This window comes from Pristiophorus japonicus, unplaced genomic scaffold (assembly GCF_044704955.1).
Source record: "Pristiophorus japonicus isolate sPriJap1 unplaced genomic scaffold, sPriJap1.hap1 HAP1_SCAFFOLD_318, whole genome shotgun sequence".
NCBI lineage: Eukaryota > Metazoa > Chordata > Chondrichthyes > Pristiophoridae > Pristiophorus > Pristiophorus japonicus.
Window position 1 is genome coordinate 744,706 of NW_027252977.1, and position 15,186 is coordinate 759,891.

The 15,186-nt window shown below is 50.5% G+C and overlaps 1 protein-coding gene across 6 annotated transcripts in view; it reads right to left on the reverse strand.

Annotated features, from left to right (window-relative positions):
• LOC139249547 (zinc finger protein 664-like) overlaps positions 1-15,186 on the reverse strand; it is a 202,033-nt gene that overhangs the window by 154,187 nt on the left and 32,660 nt on the right. For all 6 annotated transcript variants that reach the window (XR_011591200.1, XR_011591199.1, XM_070872487.1 and 3 more), the window contains exon 2: positions 14,803-14,930. The gene's annotated coding sequence lies outside the window, so the exon portion shown is untranslated. The remainder of the gene's footprint in view (positions 1-14,802; positions 14,931-15,186) is intronic.

A 15,186-nucleotide genomic window follows, 5' to 3' on the forward strand; every position in this document is an offset into this window, starting at 1 on the left:
CACTCTCTCTGACCTTACTCACCAGTTTATCCCCAGGACCTTTCTCCATTTTCCATCCCCAGGACCAGTGTGTATCTGAGTCAATGGGACTCTCTCTGACCTTTCTCCATTGTCCATCCCCAGGACCAGTGTGCATCTGTGTCAATGGGATTCTCTCGAACCTTTCTCCCCAGACCATCCCCAGGACCAGTGTGTATCTGAGTCAATGGGACTCTCTCTGACTTTTCTCCCCAGACCATCCCCAGGACCAGTGTGTATCTGAGTCAATGGAACTCTCTGACCTTTCCCACCAGTCCCCCAGGACTAGTGTGTATCTGAGTCAATGGGACTCTATCTGATCTTTCTCCCCTGACCCGCAGGACCAGTATGTATCTGAGTCAATGGAACGCTTTCTGACCTTTCTCCATTGTCCATCCCCAGCATCAGTGTCCATCTGAGTCAGTGGGACTCTCCCACCTTTCTCCCCAGTCTCCCAGGACCAGTGTGTATCTGAGTCAATGGGACTCTCTCTGACCTTTCTCCATTGTCCATCCCCAGGACCAGTGTGTATCTGAGTCAATGGGATTCTCTCTGACCTTTCTCCCCAGACCATCCCCAGGACCAGTGTGTATCTGAGTCAATGGGACTCTCTCTGACCTTTCCCCCCAGTCCCCAGGACCAGTGAGTATCTGAGTCAATGGGACTCTCTCTGACCTTTTCCCCCAGACTCCCACGACCATTGTGTATCTGAGTCAATGCGACTCTCTCTGACCTTTCTCCCCAGTCCCCCAGGACCAGTTTGTATCTGAATCAATGGGACTCTCTCTCTGACCTTTCTCCCCAGTCCCCCAGGCCCAGTGTGTATCTGAGTCAATGGGAATCTCCCTAACCTTACTCCCCAGTCTATCCCCAGGACCAGTCTGCATCTGAGTCAAAGGGACTCCCTCTGACCTTTATCCCCAGTCCCCCAGGACCAGTGTGTATCTGAGTCAATGGGACTCTCTGACCTTTCTCCCCAGTCCCCCAGGACCCGTGTGTATCTGAGTCAATGGGACACCCTCTGACTTTTCTCCATTGTCCATCCCCAGCATCAGTGTCCATCTGAGTCAATGGGACTCTCTGACCTTTCTCCCCAGTCCATCCCCATGACCAGTGTGCATCTGAGTCAAAGGGACTCTCTGACCTTTCTCCCCAGTCCCGCAGGACCGGTGTGTATCTGAATCAATGGGACTCTCTCTGACCTTTCTCCATAGTCCATCCCGAGGACCAGTGTGTATCTGAGTCAATGGGACTTTCTCTGACCTTTCCCGCCAGTCCCCCAGGACCCGTGTGTTTCTGAGTCAAAGGGACTCTCTGACCTTTCTCCCCAGACCATCCCCAGGACCAGTGTGTATCTGAGTCAATGGGACTCTCTCTGACCGTTCTCCATTGTCCATCCCCAGGACCAGTGTGTATCTGAGTCAATGGGACTCTCTCTGACCTTTCTCCAGTTTATCCCCAGGACCAATGTGTATGTGAGTCAATGACACTCTCTCTGACCTTACTCACCAGTTTATCCCCAAGACCTTTCTCCATTGTCCATCCCCAGGACCAGTGTGTATCTGAGTCAATGGGACTCTCTCTGATCTTTCTCCATTGTCCATCCCCAGGACCAGTGTGTATCTGAGTCAATGGGATTCTCTCTGACCTTTCTCCCCAGTCCCGCAGGACCGGTGTGTATCTGAGTCAATGGGACTCTCTCTGACCTTTCTCCATTGTCCATCCCCAGGACCAGTGTGTATCTGAGTCAATGGGATTCTCTCTAAACTTTCTCCACAGACCATCCCCAGGAACAGTGTGTATCTGCGTCAATGGAACTCTCTCTGACCTTTCTCCCCAGACCATCCCCAGGACCAGTGTGTATCTGAGTCAATGGAACTCTCTCTGACCTTTCTCCCCAGACCATCCCCAGGACCAGTGTGTATCTGAGTCAATGGGACTCACTCTGACCTTTCCCCCCAGTCCCCAGGACCAGTGAGTATCTGAGTCAATGGGACTCTCTCTGACCTTTTCCCCCAGACTCCCACGACCATTGTGTATCTGAGTCAATGCGACTCTCTCTGACCTTTCTCCCCAGTCCCCCAGGACCAGTTTGTATCTGAATCAATGGGACTCGAGCTGACCTTTCTCCCCAGTCCACCAGGACCAGTGTGTACCTGCGTCAATGGGACTCTCTCTAACCTTACTCCCCAGTCTATCCCCAGGACCAGTGTGTATCTGAGTGAATGGGACTCTCTCTCTGACCTTTCTCCCCAGTCCCCCAGGACCAGTGTGTATCTGAGTCAATGGGAATCTCCCTAACCTTACTCCCCAGTCTATCCCAAGCAGCAGTGTGTATCTGAGTCCATGGGACTCCCTCTGAACATTCTCCCCAGTCCATCCCCAGGACCAGTCTGCATCTGAGTCAAAGGGACTCTCTCTGACCTTTCTCCCCAGTCCCGCATAATCGGTGTGTATCTGAGTCAATGGGACTCTCTGACCTTTCTCCCCAGTCCCCCAGGAGCAGTGTGTATCTGAGTCAATGGGACTCTCTCTGACCTTTCTCACCAGTCCATCCCCAGGACCAGTGTGTATCTGAGTCAATGGGACACCCTCTGACCTTTCTCCATTATCCATCCCCAGCATCAGTGTCCATCTGAGTCAATGGGACTCTCTGACCTTTCTCCCCAGTCCATCCCCAGGACCAGTGTGCATCTGAGTCAAAGGGACTCTCTGACCTTTCTCCCCAGTCCCGCAGGACCGGTGTGTATCTGAGTCAATGGGACTCTCTCTGACCTTTCTCCATAGTCCATCCCGAGGACCAGTGTGTATCTGAGTCAATGGGACTTTCTCTGACCTTTCCCGCCAGTCCCCCAGGACCCGTGTGTTTCTGAGTCAAAGGGACTCTCTGACCTTTCTCCCCAGTCTATCCCCAGGACCAGTGTGTATCTGAGTGAATGGGACTCTCTCTCTGACCTTTCTCCCCAGTCCCCCAGGACCAGTGTGTATCTGAGTCAATGGGAATCTCCCTAACCTTACTCCCCAGTCTATCCCAAGCAGCAGTGTGTATCTGAGTCCATGGGACTCCCTCTGAACATTCTCCCCAGTCCATCCCCAGGACCAGTCTGCATCTGAGTCAAAGGGACTCTCTCTGACCTTTCTCCCCAGTCCCGCATAATCGGTGTGTATCTGAGTCAATGGGACTCTCTGACCTTTCTCCCCAGTCCCCCAGGAGCAGTGTGTATCTGAGTCAATGGGACTCTCTCTGACCTTTCTCACCAGTCCATCCCCAGGACCAGTGTGTATCTGAGTCAATGGGACACCCTCTGACCTTTCTCCATTATCCATCCCCAGCATCAGTGTCCATCTGAGTCAATGGGACTCTCTGAACTTTCTCCCCAGTCCATCCCCAGGACCAGTGTGCATCTGAGTCAAAGGGACTCTCTGACCTTTCTCCCCAGTCCCGCAGGACCGGTGTGTATCTGAGTCAATGGGACTCTCTCTGACCTTTCTCCATAGTCCATCCCGAGGACCAGTGTGTATCTGAGTCAATGGGACTTTCTCTGACCTTTCCCGCCAGTCCCCCAGGACCCGTGTGTTTCTGAGTCAAAGGGACTCTCTGACCTTTCTCCCCAGACCATCCCCAGGACCAGTGTGTATCTGAGTCAATGGGACTCTCTCTGACCTCACTCCCCATCCCCCAGGACCAGTGTGTATCTGAGTCAATGGGATTCTCTGACCTTTCTCCCCAGTCCACCAGGACCAGTGTGTTTTTGAGTCAATGGGACTCTCTCTAACCTTTCCCCCCAGTCCCCCAGGACCAGTGTGTATCTGAGTCAATGGGACTCTCTCTGACCTTTGCCCCCAGTCCCCCAGGACCAGTGTGTAACTGAGTCAATGGGACTCTCTCTGACCTTACTCCCCAGTCCCCCAGGACCAGTGTTTATCTGAGTCAATGGGATTCTCTGACCTTTCTCCCCAGTCTATCCCCAGGACCAGTGTGTATCTGAGTCAATGGAACTCCCTCTGACCTTTCTCCATTGTCCATCCCCAGGACCAGTGTGTATCTGAGTCAATGGGAGTCTCTGACCTTTCTCTCCAGTCCCACAGGACCAGTGTATATCTGAGTCAATGGGACTCTCTCTGACCTTTCTCCCCAGTCCCGCAGGATCGGTGTGTATCTGAGTCAATGGGACTATCTGAACTTTCTCCCCAGTCCCCCAGGACCAGTGTGTATCTGAGTCAATGGGACGCTCTGTCTGACCTTTCTCCCCAGTCCACCAGGACCAGTGTGTATCTGAGTCAATGGGACTCTCTCTGACCTTTCTCCCTAGTCCCCCAGGACCATTGTATATCTGAGTCAATGGGACTCTTTCTGACCTTTCCACCCAGTCCACCACGACCATTGTGTATCTTAATCAATGGGACTCTCTCTGACTTGTCTCCCCAGATAAACCCCAGGACCAGTGTGTATCTGAGTCAATGGGACTCGCTCTGACCTTTCTCCCAAGTCCAGCCCCAGGACCAGTGTGTATCTGAGTCAATGGGACTTTCTCTGACCTTTCCCGCCAGTCCCCCAGGACCCGTGTGTTTCTGAGTCAAAGGGACTCTCTGACCTTTCTCCCCAGACCATCCCCAGGACCAGTGTGTATCTGAGTCAATGGGACTCTCTCTGACCTTACTCCCCAGTCCCCCAGGACCAGTGTGTATCTGAGTCAATGGGATTCTCTGACCTTTCTCCCCAGTCCACCAGGACCAGTGTGTTTTTGAGTCAATGGGACTCTCTCTAACCTTTCCCCCCAGTCCCCCAGGACCAGTGTGTATCTGAGTCAATGGGACTCTCTCTGACCTTTGCCCCCAGTCCCCCAGGACCAGTGTGTAACTGAGTCAATGGGACTCTCTCTGACCTTACTCCCCAGTCCCCCAGGACCAGTGTTTATCTGAGTCAATGGGATTCTCTGACCTTTCTCCCCAGTCTATCCCCAGGACCAGTGTGTATCTGAGTCAATGGGATTCTCTCTAAACTTTCTCCACAGACCATCCCCAGGACCAGTGTGTATCTGAGTCAATGGAACTCTCTCTGACCTTTCACCCCAGACCATCCCCAGGACCAGTGTGTATCTGAGTCAATGGGAGTCTCTGACCTTTCTCTCCAGTCCCACAGGACCAGTGTATATCTGAGTCAATGGGACTCTCTCTGACCTTTCTCCCCAGTCCCGCAGGATCGGTGTGTATCTGAGTCAATGGGACTCTCTCTGACCTTTCTCGCCAGTCCATCCCCAGGACCAGTGTGTATCTGAGTCAATGGGATTCTCTGACCTTTCTCCCCAGTCCCCCAGGACCAGTGTGTATCTGAATAAATGGGACTCGAGCTGACCTTTCTCCCCAGTCCACCAGGACCAGTGTGTACCTGCGTCAATGGGACTCTCTCTAACCTTTCTCCCCAGTCTATCCCCAGGACCAGTGTGTATCTGAGTCAATGGGAATCTCCCTAACCTTACTCCCCAGTCTATCCCAAGCAGCAGTGTGTATCTGAGTCCATGGGACTCCCTCTGAACTTTCTCCCCAGTCCATCCCCAGGACCAGTCTGCATCTGAGTCAAAGGGACTCTCTCTGACCTTTCTCCCCAGTCCTGCATAATCGGTGTGTATCTGAGTCAATGGGACTATCTGACCTTTCTCCCCAGTCCCCCAGGACCAGTGTGTATCTGAGTCAATGGGACTCTCTGTCTGACCTTTCTCCCCAATCCACCAGGACCAGTGTGTATCTGAGTCAATGGGACTCGCTCTGACCTTTCTCCCCAGTCCAGCCCCAGGACCAGTGTGTATCTGAGTCAATGGGACGCTCTGTCTGACCTTTCTCCCCAGTCCACCAGGACCAGTGTGTATCTGAGTCAATGGGACTCTCTCTGACCTTTCTCCCTAGTCCCCCAGGACCATTGTATATCTGAGTCAATGGGACTCTTTCTGACCTTTCCGCCCAGTCCACCACGACCATTGTGTATCTTAATCAATGGGACTCTCTCTGACTTGTCTCCCCAGATAAACCCCAGGACCAGTGTGTATCTGAGTCAATGGGACTCGCTCTGACCTTTCTCCCAAGTCCAGCCCCAGGACCAGTGTGTATCTGAGTCAATGGGACTCTCTGTCTGACCTTTCTCCCGAGTCCACCAGGACCAGTGTGTATCTGAGTCAATGGGACTCTCTCTGACCTTCCTCCCCAGTCCCCCAGGAGCAGTGTGTTTCTGAGTCAATGGGACTCTCTCTAACCTTTCCCCCCAGTCCCCCAGGACCAGTGTGTATCTGAATCAATGGGACTCTCTCTGACCTTTCCCCCCAGTCCCCCAGGACCAGTGTGTAACTGAGTCAATGGGACTCTCTGACCTTTCTCCCCAGTCTATCCCCAGGACCAGTGTGTATCTGAGTCAATGGAACTCCCTCTGACCTTTCTCCATTGTCCATCCACAGCATCAGTGTCCATCTGAGTCAGTGGGATTCTCTGACCTTTCTCCCCTGTACCCCAGGACCAGTGTGCATCTGCGTCAATGGGACTCTCTGACCTTTCTCCCCAGTCCCCCAGGAGCAGTGTGTTTCTGAGTCAATGGGACTCTCTCTAACCTTTCCCCCCAGTCCCCCAGGACCAGTGTGTATCTGAATCAATGGGACTCTCTCTGACCTTTCCCCCCAGTCCCCCAGGACCAGTGTGTAACTGAGTCAATGGGACTCTCTGACCTTTCTCCCCAGTCTATCCCCAGGACCAGTGTGTATCTGAGTCAATGGAACTCCCTCTGACCTTTCTCCATTGTCCATCCACAGCATCAGTGTCCATCTGAGTCAGTGGGATTCTCTGACCTTTCTCCCCTGTCCCCCAGGACCAGTGTGCATCTGAGTCAAAGGGACTCTCTCTGACCTTTCTCCCCAGTCCCACATAACCGGTGTGTATCCGCGTGAATGGGACTCTCTCTCTGACCTTTCTCCCCACTCCCCCAGGACCAGTGTGTATCTGAGTCAATGAGACTCTCTCTGATCTTTCTCCATTGTCCATCCCCAGGACCAGTCTGCATCTGAATCAATGGGACTCTCTCTGACCTTTCTATCTAGTACCCCAGGACCAGTACGTATCTGATTCAATGGGACTCTATCTGACCTTTCTCCCCAGTCTCCCAGGACCAGTGTGTATCTGAGTCAATGCGACTCTCTCTGACCTTTCCCCCCAGTCCCCAAGGACCAGTATGTATCTAAAATAAAATAAATAGAATAAAAGGAAAAGGTGGTGGGGTAGCATTGCTGGTTAAAGAGGAGATTAATGCAATAGTTAGGAAAGACATTAGCTTGGATGATGTGGAATCTATATGGGTCGAGCTGCAGAACACTAAAGGGAAAAAATCGTCAGTGGGAGTTGTGTACAGACCTCCAAACAGTAGTAGTGATGTTGGGGAGGGCATCAAACAGGAAATTAGGAGTGCATGCAATAAAGGTGCAGCAGTTATAATGGGTGACTTTAATATGCACATAGATTGGGCTCGCCAAACTAGAAGCAATACGGTGGAGGAGGATTTCCTGGAGTGCATAAGGGATGGTTTTCTAGACCAATATGTTGAGGAACCAACTAGGGGGGAGGCCATCTTAGACTGGGTGTTGTGTAATGAGAGAGGATTAATTAGCAATCTCACTGTGCGAGGCCCCTTGGGGAAGAGTGACCATAATATGGTGGAATTCTGCATTAGGATGGAGAATGAAACAGTTAATTCAGAGACCATGGTCCAGAACTTACAGAAGGGTAACTTTGAAGGTATGAGGCATGAATTGGCCAAGATAGATTGGCTAATGATACTTAAGGGGTTGACTGTGGATGGGAAATGGCAGACATTTAGAGACCGCATGGATGAATTACAACAATTGTACATTCCTGTCTGGCGTAAAAATAAAAAAGGGAAGGTGGCTCAACCGTGGCTATCAAGGGAAATCAGGGATAGTATTAAAGCCAAGGAAATGGCATACAAATTGGCCAGAAATAGCAGCGAACCTGGGGACTGGGAGAAATTTAGAACTCAGCAGAGGAGGACAAAGGGTTTGATTAGGGCAGGGAAAATGGAGTACGAGAAGAAGCTTGCAGGGAACATTAAGGCGGATTGCAAAAGTTTCTATAGGTATGTAAAGAGAAAAAGGTTAGTAAAGACAAACATAGGTCCCCTACAGTCAGAATCAGGGGAAGTCATAATGGGGAACAAAGAAATGGCAGACCAATTGAACAAGTACTTTGGTTCAGTATTCACTAAGGAGGACACAAACAACCTTCCGGATATAAAAGTGGTCAGAGGGTCTAGTAAGGAGGAGGAACTGAGGGAAATCTTTATTAGTCGGGAAATTGTGTTGGGTAAATTGAAGGGATTGAAGGCCGATAAATCCCCAGGGCCTGATGGACTGCATCCCAGAGTACTTAAGGAGGTGGCCTTGGAAATAGCGGATGCATTGACAGTCATTTTCCAACATTCCATTGACTCTGGATCAGTTCCTATCGAGTGGAGGATAGCCAATGTAACCCCACTTTTTAAAAAAGGAGGGAGAGAAAGCAGGGAATTATAGACCGGTCAGCCTGACCTCAGTAGTGGGTAAAATGATGGAATCAATTATTAAGGATGTCATAGCAGCGCATTTGGAAAATGGTGACATAATAGGTCCAAGTCAGCATGGATTTGTGAAAGGGAGATCATGCTTGACAAATCTTCTGGAATTTTTTGAGGATGTTTCCAATAAAGTGGACAAAGGAGTACCAGTTGATGTGGTATATTTGGACTTTCAGAAGGCTTTCGACAAGGTCCCACACAGGAGATTAATGTGCAAAGTTAAAGCTGACGTGGATTGAGAACTGGCTGTCAGACAGGAAGCAAAGAGTAGGAATAAATGGGTACTTTTCGGAATGGCAGGCAGTGACTAGTGGGGTACCGCAGGCTTCTGTGCTGGGGCCCCAGCTGTTTACATTGTACATTAATGATTTAGACGAGGGGATTAAATGTAGTATCTCCAAATTTGCGGATGACACTAAGTTGGGTGGCAGTGTGAGCTGCGAGGAGGATGCTATGAGGCTGCAGAGTGACTTGGATAGGTTAGGTGAGTGGGCAAATGCGTGGCAGATGAAGTATAATGTGGATAAATGTGAGGTTGTTATCCACTTTGGTGGTAAAAACAGAGAGACAGACTATTATCTGAATGGTGACAGATTAGGAAAAGGGAAGGTGCAACGAGACCTGGGTGTCATGGTACATCAGTCATTGAAGGTTGGCATGCAGGTACAGCAGGCGGTTAAGAAGGCAAATGGCATGTTGGCCTTCATAGCGAGGGGATTTGAGTACAGGGGCAGGGAGGTGTTGCTACAGTTGTGCAGGGCCTTGGTGAGGCCACACCTGGAGTATTGTGTACAGTTTTGGTCTCCTAACTTGAGGAAGGACATTCTTGCTATTGAGGGAGTGCAGCGAAGATTCACCAGACTGATTCCCGGGATGGTGGGACTGACCTATCAAGAAAGACTGGATCAACTGGGCTTGTATTCACTGGAGTTCAGAAGAGTGAGAGGGGACCTCATAGAAACGTTTAAAATTCTGACGGGTTTGGACAGGTTGGATGCAGGAAGAATGTTCCCAATGTTGGGGAAGTCCAGAACCAGGGGTCACAGTCTAAGGATAAGGGGTAAGCCATTTAGGACCGAGAAAAGGAGAAACTTCTTCACCCAGAGAGTGGTGAACCTGTGGAATTCTCTACCACAGAACGTAGTTGAGGCCAATTCACTAAATATATTCAAAAGGGAGTTAGATGAAGTCCTTACTACTCGGGGGATCAAGGGATATGGCGTGAAAGTAGGAAGGGGGTACTGAAGTTTCATGTTCAGCCATGAACTCATTGAATGGCGGTGCACCTATTTTCTATCTGATTCAATGGGACTCTCTCTGACCTTTGCTCCCAGTCCCCAGGACCAGTGTATCTCAGTCAATGGGACTCTCTCTGATCTTTCTCCCCAGTTTATCCCCAGGACCAGTGTGTATCTGCGTCAATGGGACTCTCTGACCTTTCCCCTCAGTCCCCCAGGACCAGTGTGTATCTGAGTCAATGGGACTTTCTTTGACGTTTCCCCCAATTCCCCCAGGAGCAGTGTTTATCTGAATCAATGGGACTCTCTCTGACCGTTCTCCATTGTCCATCCCCAGGACCAGTGTGTATCTGAGTCAATAGGACTCTCTGACCTTTCTCCCCAGTTTATCCCCAGGACCACTGCATATCTGAGTCAATGGGACTCTCTCTGACCTTTCTCCACAGTTTATTCCCAGGACCAATGTGTATGTGAGTCAATGGCACTCTTTCTGACCTTACTCACCAGTTTATCCCCAGGACCTTTCTCCATTGTCCATCCCCAGGACCAGTGTGTATCTGTGTCAATGGGACTCTCTCTGACCTTTCTCCCCAGACCATCCCCAGGACCAGTGTGTATCTGAGTCAATGGAACTCTCTGACCTTTCTCCCCAGTCCCACAGGACTAGTGTGTATCTGAGTCAATGGGACTCTATCTGACCTTTCTCCCCAGTCCACCAGGACCAGTGTGTATCTGCGTCAATGGGACTCTCTGACCTTTCTCCCCAGTCCCCCAGGATAACTGTGTATCTGAGTCAATGGGACTCTCTCTGACCTTTCTCCCCAGTTTATCCCCAGGACCAGTGTGTATCTGAGTCAATGGAACTCTCTCTTACCTCTCTCCATTGTCCATCCCCAGGACCAGAGTATATCTGAGTCAATGAGACTCTCTCTGACCTTTCTCCTCAGTCCCATGGACCTGTGTGTAACTGAGTCAATGGGACTCTATCTGACCTTTCTCCGCTGACCCGCAGGACCAGTATGTATCTGAGTCAATGGTACTCTCTGACCTTTCTCCCCAGTCTATCCCCAGCACCAGTGTGTATCTGAGGCAACGGGACTCTCTCTGACCTTTCGCCCCATTCCCCCAAGGACCAGTGTGTATCTGAGTCAATGAGACTCTGACCTGTCTCCCCAGTCCCCCTGGACCAGTATGTATCTGAGTTAATGGGATTCTCTCTGACCTTTCTCCATTGTCCATGCCCAGGACCAGTGTGTATCTGAATCAATGGGACTAACTGACCTTTCTCATCAGTTTATCCCCAGGACCAGTGTGTTTCTGAGTCAATGGCACTCTCTCTGACCTTTCTCCCCAGTTTATCCCCAGGACCTTTCTCCATTGTCCATCCCCACGACCAGTGTGTATCTGAGTCAATAGGACTCTCTTCCTTTCACCCCAGTCTATCCCCAGGACCAGTGTGTATCTGAATCAATGGGACTCTCTGACCTTTCTCCCCAGTCCCCCAGGACCAGTGTGTATCTGAGTTAATGTGACTCTCTCTGACCTTTCTCCATTGTCCATTCCCAGGAGAAGTGTGTATCTGAGTCAATGGGACTAGCTGACCTTTCTCCCCAGTTTATCCCCAGGACCTTTCTTCATTGTCCATCCCCAGGACCAGTGTGTATCTGAGTCAATGGGACTCTCTTACCTTTCTCCATTGTCCATCCCCAGGACCAGAGTGTATCTGAGTCAATGGGACTCTCTCTGACCTTTCTCCTCAGTCCCATGGAGCTGTGCGGAACTGAGTCAATGGGACTCTATCTGACCTTTCTCCCCTGACCCGCAGGACCAGTATGTATCTGAGTCAATGGTACTCTCTGACCTTTCTCCCCAGTCTATCCCCAGCACCAGTGTGTATTTGAGTTAATGGGACTCTCTCTGACCTTTCTCCCCAGTTTATCCCCAGGACCAGTGTGTATATGAGTCAATGGCACTCTCTCTGACCTTTCCCCCCAGATTATCCCCAGGACCTTTCTCCATTGTCCATCCCCAGGACCAGTGTGTATCTGAGTCAATGGGACTCTCTCTGACCTTTCCCCCCAGTACATCCCCAGGACCAGTGTGTATCTGAGTCAATGGGACTCTCTCTGACCTTTCTCCCCCATCTAACCCCAGGACCAGTGTGTATCTGAGTCAATGGGACCCTCTGACCTTTCTCCCCAGTCTATCCCCAGCGCCAGTGTGTATCTGGGGCAATGGGATTCTCTCTGACCTTTATCCCCCATCTAACCCCAGGACCAGTGTTTATCTGAGTCAATGGGACCCTCTGACCTTTCTCCCAGTCTATCCCCAGCGCCAGTGTGTATCTGAGGCAATGGGACTCTCTCTGACCTTTCTCCCCCATCTAACCCCAGGACCAGTGTTTATCTGAGTCAATGGGACCCTCTGACCTTACTCCCCAGTCTATCCCCAGCGCCAGTGTGTATCTGAGGCAATGGGACTCTCTCTGACCTTTCTCCATTGTCCATTCCCAGGACCAGTGTGTATCTGAGTCAATGGGACTAACTGACCTTTCTCCCCAGTTTATCCCCAGGACCAGTGTGTATCGGAGTCAATGGCACTCTCTCTGACCTTTCTCCCCAGTTTATCCCCAGGACCTTTCTCCATTGTCCATCCCCAGGACCAGTGTGAATCTGAGTCAATGGGACTCTCTCTGACCTTTCCCCCCAGTTTATCCCCAGAACCAGTGTGTATCTGAGTCAATGGGACTCTCTCTTACCTTTCTCCATTGTCCATCCCCAGGACCAGAGTGTATCTGAGTCAATGGGACTCTCTCTGACCTTTCTCCTCAGTCCCATGGACCAGTGTGCATCGGAGTCAATGGGACTCTCTGACCTTTCTCCCCCCTCAGCCACTGGTCTCTTCGCCCTGGGCAACGTTTCCTCAGCTCTCAGCCACTGTTGTTTCACTCTTAGCAGCAAGGCACTTGGCCCTCAGCCACCAGTCCCTTCGCGCTCAGCCACTCGATCCTTAGCCCTCAGCCACCGGTCGTATCGCTCCTAGCAGCAAGGCACTTGCCCCTTAACAAAAAGTCCCTTGGCCCTTAGCAACTGGTCCCTTGGAACGAAGTAACCAGGCCCTTGGCCCTTAGCAACTGTTTTGTTCGCCCTTAGCAACCAGTCTGTAGGCCCGTAGCAACCGGTCCCTTGCCCCACAGCAACCAACATTGGCCCATAGCAACCAGTGCCTTGGCCCTCAGCCACCAGTCCCTTCATGCTCAGTCACCCGATCCTAAGTCCACAGCCTCCGGTCGTTTCGCTTCTAGCAGCAAGGCACTTGGCCCTGACCAACAGGTCCCTTGGCCCTGACCAACAGGTCCCTTGGCCCTTAGCAACTGGCCCCTTGGCAATTCGCAACCAGACCCTTGGCCTGTTGCACCTAGTCTCTAGGCCCTTAGCAACAGGTCTCTTGGCCCTCTGCCACCAGTGCCAAGGCCTTCGGCAACCATTCACTTGGCCATTAGTACCCAACCCTTGGCCCTTAGCAACCGGTCCCTTGGCCCTTAGCAACCGGTCCCTTGGCCCTTAGCAACCGGTCCCTTGGCCCCTTCATAACTTTAAACAGGTGTACTTTACTCATTTTATAAATGTGCCAACATATTTCCCCAAGTTTGCCTCCACTGCTAGGCGGTCTGGAGAATAACACTTTAAAACATTATTTTAACGTGACTGGAAAGCCTGCTCCCTCGAGACATCTGTGTCCTATATGGAAATCCGTTCAGCAGATCAGCAGGAATTGCTTACCAAATGTTCAAACATTTCAGATAAATTTACAAAATGACCGAACTGCTTCAAAAACAGAGACCAGCTGTCAAATATAATGAAAAACAAGGCCCAGTAGATTAACGGAGAAGCACATCGGAGGCAACGTGTACATATGTGGGCGGATGTGTCACTGAACCATGTAATGTAATAAAATGAGTTTGGAAATGGGACTGGATTAGATGTAGAGACACACGTTGGAACCTAAAGCAAACTTCCCTCTAGATTAACTGCTAAATCTTGCAAGTTTCCAAGCCCCTGGTGGGGCCCGGCACATCCTGGGCAGCACATTTTAAAACTGGGGGCTGCAGAAGATGTGATCAGCTCATGCAATGTGTTTAGAGCACGGGCTGGGTGTGTTAAAGCCTTTGGTTCATACAGTCCTGTTACATCAGGAATCCCGGTAGATAGAGAGAGAAAACGGGAGAAGTGGGGGAGTGTGAGACACAGGGGAGAGAGGGAAGAAACAGAGACAGAATGGAGAAAGACAGAAGGAGAGACAAAGATAGCAAGAGAGAAGGGAGAGTAAGATAAAGAAAGACTGACAGAGAAGGGGAGAGTGTGAGGAAACAAGCAGCAAAATAAGTGAGACACACAGGGAGAGAGACAAGAATCCAAGGGAGTTGGAGAGAGAGAATGAGGCAGAGTTTTAGAGAGGAAGGAAAAAGGAAACAGCGGCTGGGATGACGAGAGAGAGACTGAGGCAGAGAAGAGAGAGTGACAAAAGAGGTGGAAAGAGGGACTGCGCGTGAAGCAGAAAGACGGACCACTAAGCAGAGATTAGAAAGGTAGAGTGAGACAGCGAGGCAGAGAGAAATGCGAGGTAAAGAGAGGTGAGAAAAGGTGAATGAGAGAGAGAGAAAATGAGGAGGGGAGAGAGAGCAATTGTAGATGAAACAGAGGTGGAGAGAAGAGAGTGAGGCAGAGAGAGAGAGATAAAATGAGGCAGATAGTGAAAGAGAGAAATAAACGAAATTGAGGAACCACGCGATAGAGAGAGAGTAAATCTCCCTCGACACTGTCCCATCAAACGGTCTGTGGGTCTATTTCCAATATGCCTCAAGAAACCCATTCAAGTGAGATATCTTGGACCCTGAACAGTCAGTGCTAATACTCTGATACACCTGTCTTATAGAATTACCTTTTTGAATGTGTTATTAGGCACTGCAGAGATTCCCTGCAGTGGTTTCCTCTTCACACTTCCTGCGATTTCCAAATCATCGCCCAGCCTCATTCCTCCTCCGAACACCATGTCCTCAGACACTGATCCTGATGAGAAACAAGACACGGATATAAAGCTGTGATCAATGCAGTAAGGTTTATTTCTGAATACAGACCATTGTTCTGACAGCAGTAATACAGGGCCAGGGGTTACAGAACCTAAACAATCAAACAGAGCCTGCTTCCCGTGAACAGAGGTTTCATCAGTGAGAACGTGGAGAGCTCGGGCTGGTGGGAATCAGTCACTGGATCTTTCACTGTGTCAGTCTGCAACATTCAGACCCACCGAGGAAGGATAGTGGGA